Source organism: Pseudophryne corroboree, chromosome 1 (assembly GCF_028390025.1).
Source record: "Pseudophryne corroboree isolate aPseCor3 chromosome 1, aPseCor3.hap2, whole genome shotgun sequence".
NCBI lineage: Eukaryota > Metazoa > Chordata > Amphibia > Anura > Myobatrachidae > Pseudophryne > Pseudophryne corroboree.
Genome location: NC_086444.1, coordinates 108,936,137 through 108,961,326, shown reverse-complemented (window position 1 = coordinate 108,961,326; position 25,190 = coordinate 108,936,137). Strand labels below are relative to the sequence as shown.

The 25,190-nt window shown below is 42.5% G+C and overlaps 2 pseudogenes; one reads left to right on the top strand and one right to left on the bottom strand.

The window, feature by feature from the left end:
- Positions 1-23,122: 23,122 nt before the first annotated feature.
- Positions 23,123-23,241, bottom strand: LOC134953877 (5S ribosomal RNA; annotated as a pseudogene).
- Positions 23,242-24,743: 1,502 nt separating this feature from the next.
- LOC134950355 (5S ribosomal RNA) lies at positions 24,744-24,862 on the top strand (annotated as a pseudogene).
- The last annotated feature ends 328 nt before the right edge of the window (positions 24,863-25,190 follow it).

Below are 25,190 nucleotides of genomic sequence, written 5' to 3'. Positions count from 1 at the left end.
TTTGCCCAACTGCTAACAAATTTGCTGCTGCAATGAACTCTGAATTACCCCCAATGTATTTCTATTTTTCTGCCATTTGTAGTATACAGGGTATATTCAATAAGAGTCGGGTCCATTCCAACATGCAGTTGTTGGAATGGACCCAACAACCCCTATTCAAAGAGTGGCCAAATCCGACTGTCGGATTTGGCTGTTCCTGCTGCTGCTGTCAGCGGCTGCGGGTGAGCTGACAGCAGAAGTGGGGGGAGCTGTCAGTGGCGCCGGGGAGGGGGGAGCTGTGAGCAGCGCGGGGGAGAGATGTCTACATCGCTGGGGGGAAGGGAGAGATGTCTGCGGCTGTGGGGGGAGCAGCGGGGAGAGCAGCGGAGGAGAAGACTGGACGGGGGGAGGAGAGGAGGAGATGGGGGAACAGCAACTGCAGCAGCGTAACTGGAGGCTGACGGCAGCGTCCACACGGCTCCAGCAAGCGGGACCTCGCTTGCTGGAGCCGGGTGGATGCTGCCGCTGGGTTCCTGTTCTCCCCACTGCTCTCCCCCATCTCCTGCTCTCAGCTCCCTCATCTCAATCTGACTTTTTTTAAAGTAGGATTGAGATTGTCGGCAACATGGCTAAAACCTGTCTGGTTTGGCTAAGCTTCCGACACTGCACGCTGATAGTGGCTGAAGCCGCCGATCAGCGTGTATTCTGACAAGTCGATAAAAATGGGGGTGTAATGAATAGGTCGGAATCCCTTCTGACCTAAAACTGTCGGAAGCTGCCGTCTTTCTGACAGTTATTGACTATACTCATATGTAATTAACATGAGTAACATAACCAACAGGTATACAAAAAGATAAAGAAGAAACAAGGTTACCACCTGCGCTCCTTGCTGGTAAACTGGCTGCTGGAACTATAGATGACTGCACCAATCACGGGATTACAATACAAATGAAGAAACGGTTCCTGCGCACTTAAGAAGGTATATGACACTCCTTACTAAGTGTCTCATAAACTTAAATATAAACTTAAATATAAAGCTGATCCTTCTAATAATGAAATGATAAAGTCTTATAGGGGATATACTCTTCCCAACACTTTTCTCCAAACGAAAATCTCTTAATTTAAGACTAAATTTGTCCAAATGGAGTCTATTAAACGCGTTTCAACCGATAAGGTCTTTGTCAAGGTGTGACTAATGCTTGGAGGACCAGATATTTATAGATAGAGCTAAAACACACCCACTTCCTACTTCTGTGGGTGTGATTTCACCATTAATTCTAATTTCTTCACCAGTTATCTAATATTATGTGGAAAATCCCCTGAAAGTTTAATTATCTAAGCATTACTCCTTCCTCTAGCCGCCACACTATTTCCGGCTGAACCGGAAGTTGCAATATGCGTTCCACTCAACTGGAACGTATCAGCGTGTACAACACATGTTCGGCTTGGCGGGGAGTGGACGTCACATCCAGCGGAAAGAGGAACAGTGTGTAACATCTTCACTGCTCCCTAAACGCTATCTTTAGATCATGACGGGATTTCCGGCGGAACCGGAAGTGAGGCCATGCGTTCCAAGGGTTGAAACGCATGTTAAGATAATATAATATTTCTTATTCTACAACTCGGTGTACACCTTGAACTAAATGTATATTGTTCTGTTAAACAATCTATGGTTAACAAATGCTTGTCCATCACTATAATATGTATGTACAGGTTTTAATGGTGAAATCACGCCCACGGAAGTAGGAAGTGGGTGTGTTTTAGCTCTATCTATAAATATCTGGTCCTCCAAGCACTACTCACACTTTGACAAAGACCTTATCGGTTGAAATGCGTTGGTGTTCACTGCTGCCCAGGATTTGGTGAAGGAACAGCTCAATAGGGGGGGCTTCATAAATACCCCTGTATGCTATTTACTGTGCCTTCCTGGAAGGTCATTTTGGGTACGCATTTTTATTTGGAAAATATCGTTGTAAGAATAAACTTGTATAAGTCTGCACTATGATTCCCCATTATTTGTCTTGCATGTACCCTGATTGAGGACTTTGACAGAAACTATAAACGGTGGGGACGACTTATTACAACGATTTTTCCAGTGCTTGAAGTGTTCAGGAGGACACCAGATAAGAAATTCATGCCATTTTTTGACTGTCTGATTAATAGACTCCATTTGGACAAATTTAGTCTTAAATTAAGAGATTTTCGTTTGGAGAAAAGTGTCGGGAAGAGTTTATCCCCTATAAGACTTTATCCTTTCATTATTAGAAGGATCAGCTTTATATTTAAGTTTATATTTAAGTTTATGAGACACTTAGGGGTACATTTACTAAGCAGTGATAAGAGCGGAGAAGTGAGCCAGTGGAGAAGTTGCCCATGGCAACCAATCAGCACTGAAGTAACATCTATAATTTGCATACTATAAAATGATACAGAGCTGCTGATTGGTTGATGGGGAAATTTCTCCACTGGCTCACTTCTCCGCTCTTATCACTGCTTAGTAAATGTACCCCTTAGTAAGGAGTGTCATATACCTTCTTAAGTGCGCAGGAACCGTTTCTTCATAGGTATACAAAACAACCAAAACAGCAGGACTGTGAACATTAACAATATATTTTGTCGACATTGGTATGAAATTCCTACAATCAAAATCCCGACGGTCGAAATCCCGACAGCAATTGACCGACGGTCAAAATCCCGACATGGACAAAATACCGACATTTAAAATACCGACAAGGTCAAAATACCGATATGTAAAATGTCGACAGGTCAAAATGCCGACATGAGTTTTCAATTGTTTTGGTGTGTATGTCAACATAGGTCGACATGGACACCACATAAGTGTGCCGCGGCCCCTCGCATGGCTCGCTGCACTCGCCATGCTTCGGGCACGGTGCCTCGCTGCGCTCGGCACACTATTATATTCCCCCTCCATGTCCACTGGGATGGTAAAGTATGAACAAGTCGGTTTCAATTCAAAAATCATGAAAAATTCATGTCGACATTTTGTCCTGTCGACATTTTACATGTCAGTATTTTGACCATGTCGGTATTTAAATGGTATTTTGTCCATGTCGGGATTTTGACCTTTTCGGGATTTTGACCGTCGGTCAATTGCTGTCGGGATTTTGATTGCTGTCGGGTTTTTGATTGTCGATAAATTGACTGCATCCCCTCATACACTATGGCTTCAGCCTCTCTGGTGCGCCGGTCCCAGATGACTCAGCATCACCAAGTGTATGTTTTGTTCATCCTATTTGCACAAATAAAACAACTAGGAGCAACAATATTGCTTTGCCATATGACACTGATTTGAAGTGTGATATTGGTACAGCAGTGTGTGTGACTGATCCTGAATCTGTATATGAAGTGCTACAATGCAGTGGCCGGGACTTTTTCTCATGCTAAGTTCAGTTGCGCTTCATCTACAACTTTGCACATGTTGAAAACTAATTCTTGTGTGGTTAAAGTGGCAGTCCAGCGTCTCTAGTAAACTGTGAGTGCTGTGTATGCAATGCCAATTATACACACAATTTACAGAATAAAATGTAGAGCTACACCTCTTAGAGTGGCTCAGTTACACTGGACGTATTGCGCCGTATGACGAATAAACTGTTAAAGGACTTATCTGATATATAAAAAAAATATTGACTGCACAAATGAAGTGTTGAGGTTTATTCTGCAACATTCAAGGTGGTGTTACCCCTTAAGTAGACCCCCCCCCCCCCCCCGTCCTGGTCTTTTCAGCATGCACAGAGCCCCAAAGTCTTTGCTTCATCATTCTTACACCCGCTAACATTTGCAAATCCAAACCCCCAACAATAGTTCTGCACTCTGTACAATTTCCCAGTCTGCCCATGTCTGGGTATCTGTTCCTATGCCCCAATCTGTGCTAGCTTGCAGCACTGTATCATACATCTGGTCATTAAAACAGAGCAAAAGTGCTTATTATCACAAAGTCAGAAGGATCAGCTTCTGCGCTACAGCTTTGAATTTTTTCATTCCATAAAGTATCCTCCTATGCATTGTGCCATTTACGAGTATATGTAAGTATAACCTGGATTTTTTAATTTTTTATTGTTCTTCATGATCCAGCCCTATATATACTGCTGTCTGCCTTCAGCAGAACGCTTAGGTTATACAGAAGTTGTTTCTTACCTACTTGTGAGACAAAGCTTTCAACTGACTACTATTAATACATCTTGAGACTAAAGTATCCCGAGCTCTAACATCAGCCTTCACCTCACCTCCCTATTAGCTACCTTTAAGCCTGGCAGGCAGCCATAGTTAGTGGAAGTTTATTTTATAGTTTTGCAAAACAGTTAACCCTAAGTCTGCGGAGAATGTGATTATTCTAAATCTTGAGATCAGCCACTTCAGTTCATAAATGTTTGCAGATATTTTTATCAATCATAGTGTAAAGTATGATGACACAGTACCGCCTTTGATTATTGGGTTTCAATTATATCTTTGTTCTTTCTGAGTTCTGTGTGGCACCAGATTCTCATTACAGGTTGAGTATCCCTTATCCAAAATGCTTGGGACCAGAGGTAATTTGGATATCGGATTTTTCCGTACTTTGGAATAATTGCATACCATAATGAGATATCATGGTGATGTTACATAAATCTAAGCACAGAATGCATTTATGTTACATATACACCTTATACACACAGACTGAAGGTAGTTTTAGCCAATATTTTTTATAACTTTGTGCATTAAACAAAGTGTGTGTACATTCACACAATTCAATTATGTTTCACATACACCTTATACACACAGCCTGAAGGTCATTTAATACAATATTTTTAATAACAAAGGTTTCACTATCTCACTCTCACTCAAAAAAGTCCGTATTTCGGAATATTCCGTATTTCGGAATATTTGGATATGGGATACTCAACCTGTATTTAATTTATCAGCATCACAGACTTAATAAAAAATTATATAGTAAGATAAATTGCACTATCACTATAGAAAACTAAAGTAGACAGTGGTTGGAGATATGAGTATCTATGTTAAGTAGACTAAATTGTACTGTAGAAGACCAAAGAAGACATTGGATGGAGATATGATTATCTGTAAGTTTTTATAATAATTAGGGATATTAGAATTTGCTGCTGTCTTTTTATGGTCAGAACTAGGACACGTCACAAAATGCACTTTTGGCAACAGAAAATTAGAGGTTACTCCATTGGTTCCCAAACATGGTCCTCAAGGCACCTTATCAGTCCAATTTTTAAAGTATAACAATGGCAGAGCACAGGTGGTTAAATCAAATTGAATGAGGTAATCATTTAATCACCTGTACTTAAGCATGGATAGCCTTAAAATTTGTACCTTTAATGGTGGAGTTTGGGAAACTCTGAATTAGTCATTAGTAATTTTCTATCTAGATGCATTGCATGGAAGGGAAGAGGCTATTCCCTTTGTGCTTACTCTCCACTTCCTGCAAAGGTCAAGAGGATCTTTTAATTGAAATTCTTTAAATTGAAAGTTTGCAGTAACTGGGAAATCCTCCCACTAAACAGAGAGAAGTAAGCGAGGTTCAGGTTAAATCAAAAGGACCGATGAATTAATTTATATGTGCTCAATTATGGATATCCTTAAAACCTGGACCATTATGGTGCCTTGAGGGCCGGGTTTGGGAACCGGTGGTTGATGGCACCCATACATCTGTAATTAATTGTGGCAATTCCCCATTCTGCCAATGCTTGGGTCGGTGTATTGGCCAGAGGCAGATTTAAGGGTCAAGTACAATATCATTGGATGCACTGTCACCCCCCCCCCCACCACCACCCATGGTTTAGGAGGATTCTCTGCTGTCCTCCAGCTACAGTACCTGTTTCTTTGGCCTTTTGCGGGCTAAGAACCTCCTCTGCCAGGCTACTGGACTGCACATGCTCCCATTCCTGAGTTTCCCCCAAATGCATCATGGAGGATATAGTCTTTGTTCTGTGTCCAAATAGCATTAGCTGAGTTGAGACACTGGAAAGCTAAGATGCAGAGGTACTGCTGTGCCACCTTTAGCTAATGGTGCCCACAGGCACATGACTCACATGCTGCCTAGTGGGAAATCCATCACTGGGACTGAAAAAAAAAATGTTGGACAATTTCAATTCCAACTGAAATATGATTGGAATTGGTAGGTCAGGGATTTTTAACATGTATTTCTATGACCCCTCCCAGCCCCCCCCCCAAGAAATTGCCAATCATCGGAGTCTGCTGATGGACAAATCGGATCAGCATCAGAATCGCTGCTTAGATGTGGGGGCCACAATAATGGTGCAATTCATTTATAACCAATGGCCTTGAATTGACAGCGTTCCGTCCATTTCTCCGACTCCTAGTTCCTTCATCACACCTCAAACAGTTGCATAACAATATATGTTGTGATATGGTAATAAGCTGTGATACGCGCAAACTCCTGACATCATGACTGCATATCACCACTTATTGAATTGCCCTGTCCTAATCTATAGCCAGATGTACATTTTCTCATGTGTAATATTTCTCTCTTTATACTCAATGGAAATATAAGTTAATAATAAAATATGTATTGCTAGTTTTTTATATTCTTCAATTAGAATTTCGATGTTGTTCTGAAATACTCAACAAAATGAAATATACTGTAAGTAGTAAAAAAAACTAAAATGCGTATCTCCCTGCAGAATACATTTATATTGTAAAGAGTATGTTAACAGCCAGTATTTCCTATTGGAGTAGACCTGTATTATTTTCAGTCGTAGCCTTGCGATTTTTGTTCTGTTACAATTACTTCTTATTTGATATGGCAGTTCCTTCCGAGTGAAAATTTTCTATTATTAAAGACAATGCATGACTGAAAAATAGGTCAGCGCCCATTTCACTTCTCCTTGGAAGGTTACATCAAGAAGTACGATTAGAGCGGCTAAATGGGTGTAATCATACTGCCAGTAAATATGAAGGTATGCATTGTACAAGACTCTTCAGAATCATCCCACTCCTTTTCTTTTCAGCAACATCTTTATTGTTTATTCATATACTCAATAAAAGCCATTGTTGGTTTGGTCAGTCACAAGGCACATTAATGTTATATCAGCCTGCAGTTCCTTTTCAATATGGTATTCATTAACCTACATGAAAATATATACAAATAATGAGTGCTGGAAATACTGTAACTGAGACGGTGCGCAGGGAAATATACTGTACAAAGGTTATGGTGTGCCAAGCTGGCAAGGAGAAAAATATTTTGAAATATTGCATTTCATTTAAATTATTTCAGGAGAAATGGTCACAAAAAAAATGACATAAAAACCTACAGTGGTAAACACGATACATTTAAATAAGACTATATAATATATATAGGTAGTCTGATTTAAATGAATTGTGTTTACCAGTGTAGGTAGTTATATCATTGTTTGTGGCCATTTTATATATATACACACACATACACACACATATATATATATATATATATATATATATATACGGTGCAACGTTTTTAGGCATGTGCGGAGAAAATGCTGCAAAGTAAGAATGCTTTCAAAAATAGAAATGTTAATAGTTTATTTTTACCAAGTAACAAAATAGAAAAAGTGAATGAACAGAAGAGAAATCTAAATCAAATCAATATTTGGTGTGACCACCTTTTGCCTTCAAAACAGCATTAATTCTTCTAGGTACACTTGCACACAGTTTTTGAAGGAACATGGTAGGGAGGTAGTTCCAAACATCTTGGAGAACTATGATAAGAAGAGAAAGATACAGCGCTAGTAATGATATATAGGGCGCCCGAGAACGCAGAAGATGGGAGATGCCGGTGGATCTTGGACATTTTCTTAACTGACGATTTTTCCCTTCTAAAGCGTTAACAACATTGTTTTTTTAAATTTATTTTATTTAATAAAGTTGAAAAAGTATTTTTTAAAATATTTAAACATTATATTATGTACATCTGCAGAACGGATTTCCTCGTCAAAAACGGGGGGACAGGGTGGGATGGCACAGTTGCATGAAATCTGACCATGCCAGTTAAGTGGTTAAAGGGCAATCACTTACAAGGCAAAACCATGCCTAGTAAGTGAGTGCATCTTTAAAAAAACATCCAGAATCTCGCACCTCCGATGATGATCTCAGGTGTAATTACATCCAGCCCATAGTATTTAAAATAAAAATATATCTTTTAATACATTAGTAAAATGCTAAATTTCATAATAAAAACACATGGAGATCGTATGAGCTCAGCAACTAACAAAGTGCCAGATGTGAGGACAGCGATAGAAAGGTTCCATGCAGGGTTAAATGGACAGTTCAAAAAGTAGACTTGTTTAGCCTTAGCGCAATCATCCTGTTTGCAAGTATATTATCAAATCTGTGGTCCAGAATATAGGATCAATTTGGTAGTGGTTCCAAATGGCCGCAGGATGCAGCGCTTTATTGATGGTAACCTTAGTCCACAGTCGGTTTTCCTGGAGTTGCTCAAGTAAAGCTGAATGAAGCACTGTCCAATACGTTGGAGGAACTCGTTCCAAGGTAGCTCACAAAAGTCTCTTTTGTGGAGGTAGGCTAACTCAAATCCTTCTATCGCTTCATGTAGTCCCATACAGACTTGATGATGTTGAGATCAGGGCTCTGTGGGGGCCATATCACTTCCAGGACTCCTTGTTCTTCTTTACATGGTAGATAATTCTTAATGACATTGGCTGTATGTTTGGGGTCATCGTCCTGTTGCAGAAAAAAATAGGAGCCAATCAGAAGCCTCCCTGATGGTACTGCATGATGGATAGTTACCTACCTGTATTTCTCCGCATTGAAGCACAAAGCAATGGGCATCATTGAGGACCGTAGAGACAGTTGTCGGCCAAGGAAACTTATTGTATTAGATGAAACACACATCATGCTTAACATACTTCAAAATCCTCATCTCTACCCAGTCTTCCAACCCCCGGCGCCTCTTTGCCACTGTTAACTCCCTCCTCTGCCCACCACCACCTCCTCTCCCTTCCTCATTGTCTGCTCTTGACTTTGCCACTTATTTCACATCCAAGATTGACTCCATACGTCAGGATATCACATCCCACCAGACCAGCAAGCAGCCACCACCCATCCCTTGCCAACCTTCCCCTTCCCTCTTACCAACTCTGACATCTTTCTTCCATGTATCTGGTGAGGAAGTCATGGCCCTCATCCGTTCCTCCCCCCCACAACCTTCCCGCTCGACCCAATCCCCTCCCACCTCCTCCGCTACCACTCTCCTTCTGCCTGTTCCCATCTTGCCCACCTTCTCATCTGTCCCTCTCATCAGGCACTGTCCCCTCTGCCTTCAAGCATACTCTTGTCTCCCCTATTCTTAAAAAACCTACCCTTGAACCTAACACTCTCTCCAACTATCGACCCATCTCTCTCCTCCCTTTTGCCTCCAAACTTCTTGAGCGTATTGTCTATAATCGCCTCACTGCCTTTCTTTCCTCTCACTCACTGCTTGATCCATTCCAGTCTGGTTTCCATTCTCTCCACTCCACTGAAACTGCCCTCACAAAAGTCTGCAATGACCTCCATGCAGCCAAATCTAAGGGCCACTACTCGCTGCTTATTCTTCTTGACCTCTCTGCTGCTTTTGACACTGTGGACCACCCTCTCCTTCTGCAAATCCTTCACTCTCTTGGTCTGCGTGATACTGCCCTCTCCTGGCTGTCCTCCTACCTCTCTGATCATTCCTTCGCTGTCTCCTCTCATGATGCTACCTCCCCCCCACTTCCACTAACTGTTGGTGTCCCCCAAGGCTCTGTTCTTGGTCCTCTCCTTTTCTCTCTCTATACATCATCTTTAGGGGAACTCATTAGTCCTTTTAACTTCCAATACCACCTCTATGCTGATGACACTCAAATCTACCTCTCCTCCCCTGATCTCTCCACGGCTCTCCTCACTCGTACCTCAAACTATCTTTCTGCTATCTCTTCCTGGATGTCCCAGCGCTTTCTTAAACTCAACATGTCTAAGACTGAGCTGATCATCTTCCCACCCTCCCGCACAGCCTCACCTCCCACAATCTCATTATCCATTGATGGCACGACTATCTCCCCTAGCCCCCAAGTACGCTGTCTTGGCGTAATCCTTGACTCCTCCCTCTCCTTCAAACCACACATTCAGCACCTCTCACAAACCTGTCATTTTCATCTCAAAAACATTTCCAGAATCAGACCTTTTCTCACCCAGGATGCCACTAAGATCATTATTCACTCACTGATTATTTCCAAACTGGACTACTGTAATCTCCTCCTAACTGGCCTCCCTGACAATTACCTCTCTCCACTCCAATCTATCCTCAATGCTGCTGCCTGCTCATCTTCCTCACCAAATGCACTACGTCTACCTCCCCTCTCCTACAGGCCCTTCACTGGCTTCCCTTCCCTTTCAGAATCCAATTCAAACTTCTCACACTCCCTTACAAAGCACTCACCCACTCCTCTCCCATCTACATCTCTGACCTTATCTCCCTTTACTCTCCCACTCGTACTCTTCGCTCTGTTAATGCACGCCAACTCTCCTGTCTTCTGATTACTTCTTCCCACTCCTATCTCCAAGATTTTTCACGAGCTGCTCCCTTTCTCTGGAATTCTTTACCTCTCCCCCTCAGACTCTCCACCTCTCTACAAAACTTCAAACTTGCTCTTAAGACCCATTTCTTTACCAAACCCAGCCAAATCTCATCCTAACCCTCTGTTCCACGCTCTCTATGTACCCCATCTGTGTCACCCCTGTCTGTCTACCCCTCCCCTTAGAATGTAAGCTCTCACGAGTAGGGCCCTCTTCCCTCATGTGCTTATACTTTGCTTACTTTAATAATCCTCAACTGCTCAGATCCTGCAGTTTTTTTGCCACCTGGAACTTATCTCTATGTTGTTTACTGGTGTAGATATGCTTAGTTACCCTGTACTTGTCCTATATTGTCTTCAACTGTAAGTCACTGTTTTCCTGTTTTGACTATGTGCATATGTACTCTGTAATTGGGCACTGCGGAACCCTTGTGGCGCCATATAAATAAAGGATAATAATAATCTCCCTTCAAAATCGGAAGATGTCCAGCAGTGCCATTAGCTCAGAACTGGCATATCCTGCTTTAACAAAGTTTCAGCACTTTACTGTCGTCAGGTTATCCTGTTGACAGTAAAGCATTTAAACGTTGTTAAAGCAGGATACATTCTGAGATTATTTATATATATATATATATATATATATATATATATTGCTCAAAAAAATAAAGGGAACATTAAAATAACACATCCTAGATCTGAATGAATGAAATATTCTTATTAAATACTTTGTTCTTTACATAGTTGAATGTGCTCACAACAAAATCACATATAAATTGTCAATGGAAATCAAATTTATTAACCCACAGAGGTCTGGATTTGGAGTCACACTCAAAATTAAAGTGGAAAAACACACTACAGGCTGATCCAACTTTGATGTAATGTCCTTAAAACAAGTCAAAATGAGGCTCAGTAGTGTGTGTGGTCTCCACGTGCCTGTATGACCTCCCTACAACGCCTGGGCATGGTGTCCTGAGGGATCTCCTCCCAGACCTGGACTAAAGCATCCGCCAACTCCTGGACAGTCTGTGGTGCAACGTGGCGTTGGTGGATGGAGCGAGACATGATGTCCCAGATGTGCTCAATTGGATTCAGGTCTGGAGAACGGGCGGGCCAGTCCATAGCATCAATGCCTTCGTCTTGCAGGAACTGCTGACACACTCCAGCCACATGAGGTCTAGCATTGTCTTGCATTAGGAGGAACCCAGGGCCAACCGCACCAGCATATAGTCTCACAAGGGGTCTGAGGATCTCATCTTGGTACCTAATGGCAATCAGGCTACCTCTGGCGAGCACATGGAGGGCTATGTGGCCCCCCAAAGAAATGCCACCCCACACCATTACTGACCCACTGCCAAACCGGTCATGCTGGAGGATGTTGCAGGCAGCAGAACGTTCTCCTTGGCGTCTCCAGACTCTGTCACATGTGCTCAATGAGAACCTGCTTTCATCTGTGAAGAGCACAGGGCGCCAGTGGCGAATTTGCCAATCTTGGTGTTCTCTGGCAAATGCCAAACGTCCTGCACGGTGTTGGGCTGTAAGCACAACCCCCACCTGTGAACGTCGGGCCCTCATGCCACCCTCATGGAGTCTGTTTCTGATCGTTTGAGTAGACACATGCACATTTGTGGCTTGCTGGAGGTCATTTTGCAGGGCTCTGGCAGTGCTCCTCCTGTTCCTCCTTGCACAAAGGCGGAGGTAGCAGTCCTGCTGCTAGGTTGTTGGTCTCCTACGGCCTCCTCCACGTCTCCTGATGTACTGGCCTGTCTCCTGGTAGCGCCTCCATGCTCTGGACACTACGCTGACAGACACAGCAAACCTTCTTGCCACAGCTCGCATTGATGTGCCATCCTGGATGAGCTGCACTACCTGAGCCACTTGTGTGGGTTGTAGACTCCGTCTCATGCTACCACTAGAGTGAAAGCACTGCCAGCTTTCAAAAGTGACCAAAATATCAGCCAGAAAGCATAGGAGCTGAGAAGTGGTCTATGGTCACCACCTGCAGAACAACTCCTTTATTGGGGGTGTCTTGCTAATTGCCTATAATTTCCACCTGTTGTCTATTCCATTTGCACAACAGCATGTGAAATTGATTGTCAATCAGTGTTGCTTCCTAAGTGGACAGTTTGATTTCACAGAAGTGTGATTGACTTGGAGTTACATTGTCTTAAATGTTACCTTTATTTTTTTGAGCAGTGTGTGTGTATATACACACACACACACACACACACACACACACACACACACACACACACACACACACACACACACACACACACACTGGTTAAAGTGGGAAATTTAAAGCAGAGTTATGGAAAATTTAGAGGTGGCAGTATGAAAAATGTAATGGGATTGTAAGTTATGTTGTGTACCTTTCAGTTTCCATGAACAGTACTTTCTTAACTTTAATTAAACTTAGGTGATTATTATGGGGGCATTACTATATATTGATTTTGTAATTTGGGACACTACTATTTACGTCTATTATGGGACATTACTATATATTTATTTTGTCATTTGGGACACTACTATATATGTCTATTATTATGGGGACATTACTATATATTTATATTGTAATGTGGGACACTACTATACATTTCTATTATACCGGGAACACTACTAAAGTATATATTCCTGTTAATGGGGGCATTACTATGTATTTTTATTAAATTGAGGGCATTACAATATATTTCTATTATACTGGGGTTATTCAAAATATATTCCTATTATACTTGAGGGAGTACTATATATTTCTAGCCTTGCCTCCAGAGTGCAAAGAAAAAGGACTATGCTGTGTGGCCACACCCCTCATGTAATGTAGCCACTCCTCCTAGTGTCATGTGATCATGCCCCCTCATGACACATGGCCACGCCCATTTTTCAGCACACTCAGTACCACTGAGAAAATATTTCTACTTGCACCACTGAGTGGAGGGGATCTGGAGGCGGTGTAGGGAAGGCACAGAAGGAGTGGAAATGAAGACAGTAGTAGGGTGCTGTGTTCTATTCAGCAGAAACACTACAGAATCAGGTGCAGCAGCTGTAGTAAAGTGAGAGGGGTCACAGAAGGAGTAGAGAGTTGAAGGGGGCAAAGAGCAAATCTTTGTCCAGATGCAACCCGATGGGAGACAGGAGCGACAGTGTTAGTAAAGTGAGGGTTTGGTGGGTGAAAACACAGCAGGCACGGAGGCTGGATGAGGAGGGGAGCATACAGTATATATATAAAATAATTATCCATAATGCGCTAATGTAATAAATGTACACTTAATTACAATAAAAGACCTGTAAGACTGAAAATCTATGCGCTTTCAAAATCAGCTGCTATGCTAAGGGTGGTCCTTTGCCAGCTTTGGACCAAATAAAATTGTTAGATTGTGGGTCATTGGGTGCACCAGGAGCAGTCCAATGACTTCAATAGCACCGGTTTCTATGATAAGAGCTTTGTGTGGAGCCTTGTATACCCTTTTTAAAACTGAAACAACGGGTGGACGTTTGTGAATGGAATCTTCTTGTTCCTGTATGAAACCCTCATAGCAGAGTTCACCCAACAACACAAATGATCACATTCTGTGCGGTTCACTTATACATGTTTTAATACATCTATAAAAACAGTATGACAGTCTTACATAAGCAAAGTGGCCTTGTTGGGTTAGATGTCATTAGACTCGTACCCCATTAGGGGTATGAGCTCTTGGACATAAAGTTAATACCCACTCCAGGCCACATTACCAATATCTACCCAACACATTTTGTCTCATGCAACTTCCTCAGGGGTGTTTTTATCGATGGCTTCCAACCAATAACTTTTCTAAAAAACTTGGTCCAGCATATAGTTCCTGCTTCAGGATTTAGTGAAGGTCTCCAATTAATCCCAAATACTCCAAGTAGTTTGCAGGTAACAACTGGTCCAGCATAGATTTCTCCTTCAGGACTCATATAGGATCTGATAATATGTGTGCTCTGTTCTCTTGTCAGGCAGTAAAAAAAATAAACTCTAAATATATATCTTTAAAAGAACAGCATCCTGCAATTTTACTTTAGAATGCTGTTAGGTTAACCACACTTGGGGCTGATCTTACAAATCTCCTGTCTTACCCCACATCATGGGTGTGCGCTTAAGACAGTGTGCCCTTAGTAATGGACCATATCGCTCCTTTACCCTATGCATTTTGACTCCCTATGAGACTTCATCAGGGGTATACCTTAAACCGTTGTGCAAATACAGCAGATAAAGGATTAATGATGTATCAAAATGGTAGCCCACAAGGCAAGAAAAGATTTATTGATGTATCCGAACGATATCCAACTGAGTCGAATGGAAGCCTACTAGGTCTGTCTATTGTGAAAAAGCAGTGTTAACCTAACAGCATCCTAAAATAACATTGTGTTGGGATCACTCTGATCTATTGTCTACTATTAGTGGCCACTGGCCTTATTTTGTGGGTGTTTTTATTGGTATGAGGGTTTATTTTTAGAACCCACAAAGAATCAATTCACAAGTTGAGGCATCTCATTGGAGTCACTAAAGGAGGACACTGCTTAAAGAACAGTGAACATTTTTGACAAAGACCCTAAGGCTTCATAAGGACATTCCATCTGACCCTGAAAATGTATTTCATGAACTTTCATAATGACGTTGTTAATATAATTTTCACAATTCTAGCTTTAAGTAACCAGTTATGCTCACTGCACCTTACCAGGGGTACATTTACTAAAGCCTCTAGAAGACACAAGTGGTTGTGTTTCCCATAGCAACTAATCAGATGTTAGATATAATTTCTCAGTAGCATTCTAGAAAATAATAGACCAAATCTGATTGTTAGCTATAGATATCACCACCACTTTTCTGTTTTAGAAGCTTTAATAAATGTTCCCCAAGATGTCCATTTTTCTTATTCTACCCTAGCAACCTCTCCAGATCATACTTGCCTATTCTCCCAGAATGGAAGGGAGGCTCACAAAAATCGTGTGTCGTTCCTGGATGTCCAGAAGAGTAGGCAAGTCTCCCACATCTGGCCTCCTTCCGCTACTCAGCCAACCACTTGCCAAGTGAAGTGGGCAGATCCAGCAAGCCACGATTCATGGCGAATAGCATCATTGTAGCCACTCCCCCCACTTTACAATGATGGTAATCTCAGCAATGTACAGTGGGGTGGCATGGACACAGTGATGCAATCAAACAGCCACGCCTCGAGTCCGTACAGCCTGCTATGCCCTGCCCCCTATACCAAGCCACGTCCACCACGACACCCCCTCTGAGCCGACCCCACTGTCCCCAGCTGGAAGGGTGCAGCCAATAAAGTCGGGAACTATGCTTTAGATGCATATTTCCACATATTATTAAATTTATTGAAACAAAGAGCATTGAGGTACACTCAAACAAATGAGTTGCAGTCAAGAACAAATTTGTATCACTTTGCGAGAAATACTCTGCTACTTTCCTCAATACTTCCTTCCCTACGCTTAGGGAACAACGTACCCAGAGAGCTATGCAACTTATTTAATCGACTCCGTCCAAAACGCAGCCTAATGTAAACAGAGTCCTCTCGTTTCCTGCATGTTTGTCTATTTGTATGCAACAACTGTCAGCATGTCGCCAGTGGACGGTGATAAAGTGCATTTTTCTGCTTGGGTGGGTAGCCCTTTCATTTTTACAAGTGACAAAATAAAATTCTGCTGAAGAGTGAACATGCTGCTTTCACTGTGTCATCCTAGCTCCATAGGTCATTTTATTATAAAAATGTAAAAATCCAGTCAATTTTATTTAATCAGCTGAAAAGGAAAAGTGCTTCCAGGTCATTAATCAAATGCTCCTTCTCTGTGGGGCTTGTCTCTTCAAAAACTGCCATGTGAATCATTAATAAGCTGAAAATATTCTGCCAGCAGGTTTCAGAAATCTAGATGGTATCGATATAACTGAAACTACAGCAATTTAAGGTCAGCAAAACATCTTTATGGACTCAATCCAGCTTTTCAGCTGAACATCTTTTCATTAATAAATGACAATTATGAAAAATCATGCACATTTTCTTTTCTGTATGGCTATATTTGGCTTTAATCTCGTTATTTTTATTTTTTCGTTGGAATAAAATTTAATTTCTTGCATTAAAGTTCCATGATTAGCCTATTTTCAACGCTAAATAAATAACTATGGAACTATTTCCTGTAAGTACTAATTAGTAGTAGAGATGAGCGGGTTCAGTTCCTCGGGATCTGAACCCCCCCGAATTCACCCATTTTACACGGTTCCGAGGCAGCCTCGGATCTTCCCGCCTTGCTCGGTTAACCCGAGCGCGCCCTAACGTCATCATCCCGCTGTCGGATTCTCACGAGATTCGTTTTCTATATAAGGAGCCGCGCGTCGCAGCCATTTCCACTCGTGCTTTGGAGATGATAGTGAGAGGACGTGGCTGCATTCTCTCAGTTTCTGTGTTCAGTGTGCTGTAAATATCTGTGCTCAGTGTGCTGCAAATATCTGTGCTCAGTGTGCTGTAAATATCTACGTTCTCTGCCTGAAAATGCTCCATATCTGTGCTGCATTGTAGGAGGACAGTGCAGAATTTTTCTGACCACCAGTATATATAAAGCAGTACGGTACAGTAGTCCACTGCTCTACCTCTGTGTCGTCAAGTATACTATCCATCCATACCTGTGCTGCATTTTAGTTGTGCGCAGTATATAGTAGGAGGACAGTGCAGAATTTTGCTGACCACCAGTATATATCTAGCAGTACGGTACAGTAGTCCACTGCTCTACCTCTGTGTCGTCAAGTATACTATCCATCCATACCTGTGCTGCATTTTAGTTGTACGTAGTATATAGTAGGAGGACAGTGCAGAATTTTGCTGACCACCAGTATATATATAGCAGTACGGTACAGTAGGCCATTGCTATTGATATATATTACTGGCATATAATTCCACACATTAAAAAATGGAGAACAAAAATGTGGAGGGTAAAATAGGGAAAGATCAAGATACACTACCACCTCGTGCTGAAGCTGCTGCCACTAGTCATGGCCGAGACAATGAAATGCCATCAACGTCGTCTGCCAAGGCCGATGCCCAATGTCATAGTAGAGAGCATGTAACATTCAAAAAACAAAAGTTCAGTAAAATTACCCAAAAATCAAAATTAAAAGCATCTGATGAGAAGCATAAGCTTGCCAATACAGTATGCCATTTACGACACGGAGTGGCAAGGAACGGCTGAGGCCCTGTCCTATGTTCATGGCTAGTGGTCTAGCTTCACATGAGGATGGAAGCAGTCATCCTCCCGCTAGAAAAATGAAAACACTTAAGCTGGCAAAAGCAAAGCAAAGAACTGTACGTTCTTCTAAATCACAAATCCCCAAGGAGAGTCCAATTGTGTTGGTTGCGATGCCTGACCTTCCCAACACTGGACGTGAAGAGGTGGCACCTTCCACCATTTGCACGCCCCCTGCAAGTGCTGGAAGGAGCACCCGCAGTCCAGTTCCTGATAGTCAAGTTGAAGATGTCACTGTTGAAGTATACCAGGATGAGGATATGGGTGTTGCTGGCGCTGAGGAGGAAATTGACAAGGAGGATTCTGATGGTGAGGTGGTTTGTTTAAGTCAGGCACCCGGGGAGACACCTGTTGTCCGTGGGACGAATATGGCCATTGTCATGCCTGGTCAAATTACAAAAAAAATCACCTTTTCGGTGTGGAATTATTTTAACAGAAATGCGGACAACAGGTGTCAAGCCGTGTGTTGCCTTTGTCAAGCTGTAATAAGTAGGGGTAAGGACGTTAACCACCTAGGAACATCCTCCCTTCTACGTCACCTGGAGCGCATTCATCAGAAGTCATTGACAAGTTCAAAAACTTTGGGTGACAGCGGAAGCAATCCACTGACAACTAAATCCCTTCCTCTTGTAACCAAGCTCCTGCAAACCACACCACCAACTCCCTCAGTGTCAATTTTCTCCTTAGACAGGAAAGCCAATAGTCCTGCAAGCCATGTCACTGGCAAGTCTGACGAGTCCTCTCCTGCCTGGGATTCTTCCGATGCATCCTTGAGTGTAACGCCTACTGCTGCTGGTGCTGCTGGGAGTTGATCGTCATCCCAGAGGGGAAGTCGGAAGACCACTTGTACTACTTCCAGTAGGCAATTAACTGTCCAACAGTCCTCTGCAAGGAAGATGAAATATCACAGCAGTCATCCTGTCGCAAACGCCAACTCGTTCCTAGGCGGGCTACGCTTTGTATCACCATTTTCCATAAGAGGCAGACAGCTGACAACCTCTTATGGAAACTGAGGAACATCATCGCAGAATGGCTGACCCCAATTGGACTCTCCTGGGGATTTGTGACATCGGACAACGCCACCAATATTGTGCGTGCATTACATGCGGGCAAATTCCAGCACGTCCCATGTTTTGCACATACATTGAATTTGGTGGTGCAGAATAAAAAAAAAAACGACAGGGGCATCCAAGAGATGCTGTTGGTGGCCCGTAGAATTGCGGGCCACTTTCGGCATTCAGCCACCGCGTGCTGAAGACTGGAGAACCAGCAAACACTCCTAAACCTGCTCCTCCATCATCTGAAGCAAGAGGTGGTAACGAGGTGGAATTCAACCCTCTATATGCTTCAGAGGATGAGGGAGCAGCAAAAGGCCATTCAAGCCTATACATCTGCCTACGATATAGGCAAAGGACGGGGAATGCACCTGACTCAAGCGCAGTGGAGAATGATTTCAGCGTTGTGCAAGGTTCTGCAACCCTTTGAACTTGCCACACGTGAAGTCAGTTCAGACACTGCCAGCCTGAGTCAGGTCATTCCCCTCATCAGGCTTTTGCAGAAGAAGCTGGAGAGATTGAAGGAGGAGCTAAAACGGAGCGATTCCGCTAGGCATGTGGGACTTGTGGATAGAGCCCTTCATTCGCTTAACCAGGATTTACGGGTGGTCAATCTGTTGAAATCAGAGCACTACATTTTGGCCACCGTGCTCGATCCTAGGTTTCAAGCCTGCGTTGTATCTCTCTTTCCGGCAGACACAAGTCTGCAGAGGTTCAAAGACCTGCTTGTGAGACACTTGTCAAGTCAAGCGTCAACCTGTCAACAGCTCCTCCTTCACATTCTCCCGCAACTGGGGCTGCGAGGAAAAGGCTAAGAATTCTGAGCCCACCCGCTGGCGGTGATGCAGGGCAGTCTGGAGCGAGTGCTGACATCTGGTCCGGACTGAAGGACCTGCCAACGATTACTGACATGTTGTCTACTGTCACTGCATATGTTTCTGTCACCATTGAAAGAATGGTGGAGGATTATATGAGTGACCGCATCCAAGTAGGCACGTCAGACAGTCCGTACGTATACTGGCAGGAAAAAGAGGCAATTTGGAGGCCCTTGCATAAACTGGCTTTATTTTATCTAAGTTGCCCCCCCTCCAGTGTGTACTCTGAAAGAGTGTTTAGTGCAGCCGCTCACCTTGTCAGCAATCGGCGTACGAGGTTACTTCCAGAAGATGTGGAGAAGATGATGTTCATCAAAATGAATTATAATTAATTCCTCTGTGGAGACATTCACCAGCAATTGCCTCCAGAAAGTACACAGGGACCTGAGATGGTGGATCCCAGGGGGGCGAATTAATAATCTGTGAGGAGGGGGATGTACACAGTGAAAGGGGTGAGGAATTGGACAATGAGGAGGAGGTGGACATCTTGCCTCTGTAGAGCAAGTTTGTGCAAGGAGAGATTGATTGCTTCTTTTTTGGTGGGGGCCCAAACCAACCAGTCATTTCAGTCACAGTCGTGTGGCAGACCCTGTCGCTGAAATGATGGGTTTGTTAAAGTGTGCATGTCCTGTTTATACAACATAAGGGTGGGTGGGAGGGCCCAAGGACAAATCCGTCTTGCACCTCTTTTTTCTTTAATTTATCTTTGCATCATGTGCTGTTTGGGGGCTATTTTTTGAAGTACCATCCTGTCTGACACTGCAGTGCCACTCCTAGATGGGCCAGGTGTTTGTGTCAGCCACTTGGGTCGCTTAGCTTAGCCATCCAGCGACCTTGGTGCACCTCTTTTTTTCTTTGCATCATGTGCTGTTTGGGGACTATTTTTTAAATCTGCCATCCTGTCTGACACTGCAGTGCCACTCCTAGATGGGCCAGGTGTTTGTGTCGGCCACTTGGGTTGCTTAGCTTAGCCATCCAGCGACCTTGGTTCACCTCTTTTTTTCTTTGCATCATGTGCTGTTTGGGGACTATTTTTTAAATCTGCCATCCTGTCTGACACTGCAGTGCCACTCCTAGATGGGCCAGGTGTTTGTGTCGGCCACTTGGGTCGCTTAGCTTAGCCATCCAGCGACCTTGGTGCACCTCTTTTTTTCTTTGCATCATGTGCTGTTTGGGGACTATTTTTTAAATCTGCCTTCCTGTCTGACACTGCAGTGCCACTCCTAGACGGGCCAGGTGTTTGTGTCGGCCACTTGGGTCGCTTAGCTTAGCCATCCAGCGACCTTGGTGCACCTCTTTTTTTCTTTGCATCATGTGCTGTTAGGGTACTATTTTTTAAATCTGTCATCCTGTCTGACACTGCAGTGCCACTCCTAGATGGGCCAGGTGTTTATGTCGGCCACTTGGGTCGCTTAGCTTAGCCATCCAGCGACCTTGGTGCACCACTTTTTTTCTTTGCATCATGTGCTGTTTGGGGACTATTTTAAAATCTACCATCCTGTCTGACACTGCAGTGCCACTCCTAGATGGGCCAGGTGTTTGTGTCGGCCACTTGGGTCACTTAGCTTAGCCATCCAGCGACCTTGGTGCACCTCTTTTTTTCTTTGCATCATGTGCTGTTTGGGGACTATTTTTTAAATCTGCCATCCTGTCTGACACTGCAGTGCCACTCCTAGATGGGCCAGGTGTTTGTGTCGGCCACTTGGGTCGCTTAGCTTAGTCATCCAGCTACCTCGGTGCAAATTTTAGGACTAAAAATAATATTGTGAGGTATGAGATGTTCAGAATAGACTGGAAATGAGTGGAAATTATGGTTATTGAGGTTAATAATACTATGGGATCAAAATGACCCCCAAATTCTATGATTTAAGCTGTTTTTGAGGGGTTTTTGTAAAAAAACACCCGAATCCAAAACACACCAGAATCCGACAAAAAAATTTCAGGGAGGTTTTGCCAAAACGCGTCCGAATCCAAAACACGGCCGCGGAACCGAATCCAAAACCAAAACACAAAACCCGAAAAATTTCCGATGCATACCACTAATTAGTAGTATAATTGCTGTCTTGCATCATGGTCTTCTGAGGCCTTGAGATGAGCAGTATCTTTATATTCTACTGTATTTAACACTTGTTTACTATAATGCTTTCTCACATTATGGCAAAGTAATTAATAATGATTAAAACTAAAGTTCTCCCACAACCCTGAATACTCTTAATTTTAAGATCTCATATAGCATTTGGAAATGTGTGTATACATGGTTAATGTGCATTTTATACTGACTCTCATGAAGTCTCAAACAAGAGCAAATACAATTATTATTATTATTATTATTATTATTATTATTATTACTACTACTACTACTACTACTACTGTTATTAATATTATTATTAGTAGTATTAAAAAATTATTTATTTATAAAGCACCACCAATTATGCAGCCCTGTACAGAGAGAATATCTGTCATACATATCAGTCCCTGACCCCACTGGGGCTTAAAGCCTAAATTTCATAAAAGTCAGGCACGTGAGCTCTCCAATTGTGCACCACCACCAATGACATCATCATGGGAGGCCCAGTGTCTAGTAAAGGAATCCCAGCAGGATTATTAGTAATGGCCACAGTTGACATGAAATGCTGCCTTTGTATGCACCAAATCTGCATACACAGGCAATGGGCTAGACTTATGCACTGGCCTATACAACTTCATACCTAATACATGTGCAACAACAGTGTGTGTGTGGGTGTGTGGGGGGGCTGTATTCTTTCCATGTGTGCGACTATATGGCTGCCCTTACATGGTCACACAGAGAGTTTTGACCACATAGTTGCTCACTGTCTCTGGCCAATACACATGTATATTGGGGTGAGCTCTTCATCAAACGTCGCTGTGCTGTCTGAATCTTCATTTTCTACAGCTGATCTGTTATACTTCAAGTTATAAGCTGTTGCATATTAACTGTGAAACTACTGTTTTCACTTTATCAATTTAACCCTAGAAGAACTGCTAATTACCTAACCTTGCTTTTATACATTTTCCGTTTATTTCCAATTTTCTGTTAACTATTTAAATTTGGTATGCAAATGGAAGAGAAAAAGAAGTAACCTTGGTTGGGAACACTCTATTTCAGAGACAAAAGGATTGTAATTATTGTTGTACTAAAACATAACTTTTATTGTATTATTCTTAATAAAAGGAAGCTACAAGGACCGACCTTAATAACAGAAACGTTTTTTTGATGCCGCCAAATTTAAGAACAAATTTTATTTTTTTAACCGTGAAAATATGAAACAGATAATGGTTTGTCCTTTGCTCAGATGCATAATTTGTATGTCAGAAGCCATGCAAGTAGTCCCCTTTCTGTGACACTGCCATTTATGACCTACAACACCTGATATTCCCAGGTGGTCATCCAGCCTGGTACTGATCAGGCCCAACACTGTATTGCTTCCAAGATCGAACGGGATTGGGCATATACAGTGTGGTATGGTAGTAGATGAAGTGGCACCAACCAGAGTCGAAATGCCACTTTTGCAGAGGAGTAATGGCCCAAGTGGGGAGTAGATGGTAGTATATCCCCTTACGGATATTTCTCTGGATACAAATGTATAGGCTTTTTATAGAATGACCGTCATTCGCCTTGTCACTTACCAATAAGTGAGGGTATATGAAGGATTTAAATCATCTGGTCACTTTTACTGGTGCAGTAAGATAAGCATGGGAGTAAGGGAGGAGTGAACGCGGTCACAGAGAGTGCGTGCACATGACCGCTGCAGCCAGCAGGACACAGACCCGCTCAGCCACCCTATCCTTACCACAGACGCTGGGCGAGTTCAAACGGCAAGGCAGGATCTCTCCTAACGCCACCACCACTACACGGTACCACCATTCTCATTTTCACCTGGGACGCTGGGCGGCTGCGAACAGCGAGCAGGGGTGGACAGATTTAATATGGTATGATATGTCTAATAATTATGTATGCTGTGGCTGGGAAGTGAACCGGCTTACAATAGCGGTCTGTGTTACTCTAGGCACACTTTTTACTTCATAGGTGACGCTTTTAATTCAAATCTCTAATTAGCAGAGATCAAACAAAAGTTACTAATAAGGCAGAGGTATTTTTTCTCTTACAAAGGGACGGCAGACACTAGAAATTTGTCCTGCCCTCACTCCTGCATATCACCAGTCACTATATATGTTTAGTAATGTGTCGTTGATACTTGCCACAAATGTTTGATACAAAAAGGCAATATTGGTTTTGGCTCATGATTGATACAATGAAATTATGATACATATGTACATAATAGTATTACTTTAGCAGCCTGCTATAGAAATTGGACAAACAGGGAAACTTATTCTTCTCTTGATCCTTGCAATTATTAAACAAGCATACATTGATTAATATATAAACTGGGAAGTTTTCTTGTAAGTTTTCTTAGTTTCCCTGTCCTTCCTTTTTTGATATTATCACACTCCATAGGAGTAAGGAGGTTCAACTCCCTGCGCTGTGAATTTCCACATCAAGGAGAGTCCTATTACGATTGGAGTGCTTGATATATCTCTCCTTACTTCCTTCAGGCTGCAAGTCGGTGATTCACCCTCTCTCAGTCCTCGTTCGATACCACATGTTTGGCATGATGGGAGAACAGCCAAAGGGTGTAGATACTACTGTCTCAGCTAACATTTAAAGCAATACGCAATTCATAATTTGCTACGTGGATTACCTCGAGACACTGGTGCCTCATACCTCGATTGTGAATAAGGGGTGAATTCTTACTCCCATGCTTATCTTACTGCACCAGTGACCAGATGATTTAAATCCTTCATATACCCTCACTTATGGGTAAGTGACAAGGCGAATGACGGTCATTCTATAAAAAGCCTACACATTTGTTTGTATCCAGAGAAATATCCGTAGGGGGATATACTACCATCTACTCCCCGCTTGGGCCATTACTCCCCTGCAAAAGTGGCATTTCGACTCTGGTTGGTGCCACTTCACCTACTACCATACCACACTGTATATGCCCAATCCCGTTCGATCTTGGAAGCAATACAGTGTTGGGCCTGATCAGTACCAGGCTGGATGACCACCTGGGAATATCAGGTGTTGTAGGTCATACATGGCAGTGTCACAGAAAGGGGACTACTTGCATGGCTTCTGACATACAAATTATGCATCTGAGCAAAGGACAAACCATTAAATCTTTAATATTTTCACGGTTAAAGAAAAAAAATTTTGTTCATAAATTTGGCTGCATAAAAAAAACTTTTCTATTATTAAGGTAGGTCCTTGTAGCTTCCTTTTATTAAGAATAATACAATAAAAGTTATGTTTTAATAGAACAATAATTACAATCCTTTCGTCTGTGAAATAGAGTGTTCCCAACCAAGGTTACTTCTTTTTCTCTTTCCATTTGCATACTTGATTATGTTTAATAACCTTG